Here is a 3,624-nt window from a genome sequence, read left to right as displayed (position 1 = left end):
TTTCTCATTTAACCCACGCCTCATTTGGCAAAAAAAATAAATTCTTGAAAAACCTAAGTGGACGTGTTTTCTCAGGAGTCCACTGTTCCTAAGTATAGTCTCATAAAAGGCACAAAAAGTTCCTTGAAGTAGCCCCGCACTGAAGAGTGGGTGCACAGGATCCAAAACAGGCATCACTGTGCTTGCAGCTACAGCCCCATCCCCAGGGACACCACGTGCGCAGTACATGCTGTACATTACTCTTCTCAAGAAGGCGGCATTCATATATTAGTTCACATGAATGCCACCTTCTTGTAAGGGCACTGCACGCTGGATGGCTGGATGTGGCATCCCAGAACAAATGCTCCCCATTCGTGGAGTTTTCATTCAAGTCCCTACAGGTGTATGCCTTTGCATGGCCACCAAAATGTATGCCAAGAATCTATGCAGCTTCTAGCCCCCAGCACTCACCTTTACATCCTGCCTCAGTGAGATGTTAACATGCAGATTTTGGTTTGGTTTTGTTATAATCCTGACCACTCAGGAGGCTAATGCAGGAGACTCCATTCCATCTAGGAGGCCGGTGTTTCCGGGAGCGTAGATTGTGCCACTGTTTTCCCACCTGAATTTCAAACTGAGACCCTGTCTCAAAGAAACAAAAGTAAAAACAAAATCAAACAGAAAAAAAAAAAAATTAAATTGGTAGTTAAGTAGAGAGACCATCCACTCAGCAAAGCTTTCTGTTGTCCTAAATCTCCAACTATTATGCACAGACATAAATTCCAATGGAAAACTCACAGAATACAGCAACCTGGATGCAAAGAGGTGGAGAAGAGTCAGAGGGTACCAGGTCGGAGAGAGCAGAAATTGCATTTATTTCTCAGGCTATGGAGTTACAAGAACCCATAGAAATTGATAGAGAGAAAATCAAGGCAGATAACAGGCTGGAAGACAAGAAATGCTATTTTATTTCTCTTACCTCCATGATTCTTTATACTTCATTTATTTGGTTGGTCTCTCTCTGTCTCTGTGTGTCTCTCTGTCTCTCTCTCTCTGTTTGTGTGTGTCATTAACAATAACTAAGATTTTTTAGCTGTAAGATTTAGTGATGCATTAATATATTTTCCATCCTTTAACTTTTACCCAACTTTCACAGACGTCTTCATTTTTAAAATGGAATTGTACAAAGTATAATGTTGTTTTGTATTTTTATGTAATTTGACAATTTCTGTCTTAATTGAAGCATTTAGATCATGTATATGAAAATAGTTTTCATATACATGCATTTAAGCCAACTGGCTTTCTAGTTGTTTTCCATGTTTCATCTTTTCTTCTTACTAATTTTCCTGTTTTTCTGCCTGATGGTGGATTTAGTATTTTTATCATTCAGTTATATTTTCTCTACTCTTGGCTTATCAGTTAGGTCACTTTAAAAAAAAAAAAATCTTTAATAAAAAAGATTTTCTGGTTAACCTTTAAAAAAAAAGTGGTCCCGGGCTGCTCCCGAAGATGGCGGAGGTGCAGGTCCTGGTGCTAGATGGTCGAGGCCATCTCCTGGGCCGCCTGGCAGCCATTGTGGCTAAGCAGGTACTGCTGGGCCGGAAGGTGGTGGTCGTTCGCTGCGAGGGCATCAACATTTCTGGCAATTTCTACAGAAACAAGTTGAAGTACCTGGCTTTCCTCCGCAAGCGGATGAACACCAACCCTTCCCGAGGCCCCTACCACTTCCGGGCCCCCACCACTTCCGGGCCCCCAGCCGCATCTTCTGGCGGAGCGTACGAGGCATGCTGTCCCACAAAACCAAGCGAGGCCAGGCCGCCTTGGACCGCCTCAAGGTGTTTGACGGCATCCCACCGCCCTATGACAAGAAAAAGCGGATGGTGGTTCCTGCGGCCCTCAAGGTCGTGCGTCTGAAGCCTACAAGGAAGTTTGCCTATCTGGGGCGCCTGGCTCATGAGGTTCGCTGGAAGTACCAGGCAGTGACAGCCACCCTGGAGGAGAAGAGGAAGGAGGAAGCCAAGACCCACTACCGGAAGAAGAAACAGCTCATGAGGCTACGGAAACAAGCCGAGAAGAACGTGTTAAAGAAAATTGACAAATACACAGAGGTCCTCAAGACCCATGGACTCCTGGTCTGAGCCCAATAAAGACTGTTAATTCCTCATGCTTGGCCTGGCCTGCCTTCCTCCATCGTCGCCCTGGAATGTGCGGGACCCAGGGGCAGCAGCAGTCCGGGTGCCACAGGCAACCTGGGACATAGGAAGCTTGGAGCAAGGAAAGGGTCTAGTCACTGCCTGCCGAGGTTACTTGAAAGCACTCAGAATTGTGCAGGTGTCATTTATCTATGACCAATAGGAATAGCAACCAGTTACTATTAGCAAAAGGATCCGGAAGACTAATTGGAGGGGCCTTAGTTGTGAGTGGGGCGTCTAAGTTCACCTGGTCATGCACTATACTCTGCAGCTGTTAGAATGTGCACGTGCTCAGGAACAGCATGAGCTTGCTGTTGTACAAAGGGTATTTATAGAAGCATAGACTGGGAAGATGGGCAGCTCGGGTTACAGGCAGTGCCCGTGCTCCTCACCTGGGTTTTGTGATCAGAGTCAAATAAATTACTTTTAAAGGAAAAAAAAAAAAGTGGTTTACAAAGTTCATATTTAATTCATCACACTCTATCCTCAAAGAATATTATAGTAGTTCATGTACAGGTAAAACATCGTATGATAGTATGCTTACACTTCACCCATTCTTTATCATATTGTTATTATTTTATTAAACTTCTAATCCCCACACACATCTTTGTTTACACTATGAATTATTAGTGACTGATCAATACAATAATAATAACATGTCCTCTGTGTGGACCCCCAAAATTGGATACAGGTCTCAGGCAATTTGGAAAGTTACTTTAGCCAAGGGTGAGGATGCACACCCATGACATGGCCTCAGGAGGTACTGGTGACATGTGTCCAAGGTGGTCTGAGCACAGCTTGGTTTTTATATTTTGGGAGACACCAGACATGGAGCATCATATGTAAGATGAACATTTCTTCAGTCTGGTCTGGAAAAGAGGGACAACTCGAAGCAAAAGTGGAACATCTCACATTAGATTGGAGGTTTCCAGGTCACAGGTAGGTAACAGACCAAAAATTGTATTTTTTTGACTTACTGATTAACCCTTCCAAAGGAGGCAGTCAGATATGCATTTATCTCAGTCAGCAGAGGAAGGACAATGAATAGATTGGGAGCCTGGTTTACCCTAAGCAGTTCCCACCCTGAATTTTCCCTTAACTTAGTGATTTGGGGGCTGAGATATTTCCCTTTCACATCCGTATCTACATCTTTACCATTTTCTGGGTTTGTAATTCGTTTGTGTAGATTCATGTTTCTTCCTGTTATTTTTTCTGCCTGAGAAAATGCGTTAACATGCCTGGTAATGCATTTCTACTGGGGTGAATAATCGAAATGTTATTTATCTGAAAAAATTATCATGTCATTTTGTGTTTATTATAGTGATAATTGTAAGCCCACCGATAGAAATATTTCTCTCTCAAAATATTTTTCTGTTTTCTAACATAACCATTTGTTACAGTTCCTGTCTCAGTGCTGAAATTCCTTATTTGCTCATCTGTGATGTCTACTTTG

General features: G+C 43.0%; 1 pseudogene; it reads left to right on the top strand.

Moving 5' to 3' along the window:
• Positions 1 to 1,475: 1,475 nt before the first annotated feature.
• LOC105732621 (large ribosomal subunit protein uL13-like) lies at positions 1,476 to 2,610 on the top strand (annotated as a pseudogene).
• The last annotated feature ends 1,014 nt before the right edge of the window (positions 2,611 to 3,624 follow it).

Source organism: Aotus nancymaae, unplaced genomic scaffold (assembly GCF_030222135.1).
Source record: "Aotus nancymaae isolate 86718 unplaced genomic scaffold, 86718_ANA_hifiasm-v0.15.2.pri h1tg000004l, whole genome shotgun sequence".
Lineage (NCBI taxonomy): Eukaryota > Metazoa > Chordata > Mammalia > Primates > Aotidae > Aotus > Aotus nancymaae.
Note: the sequence above shows the minus strand (reverse complement) of the source record. Positions and strands in the feature narration are given on the sequence as shown.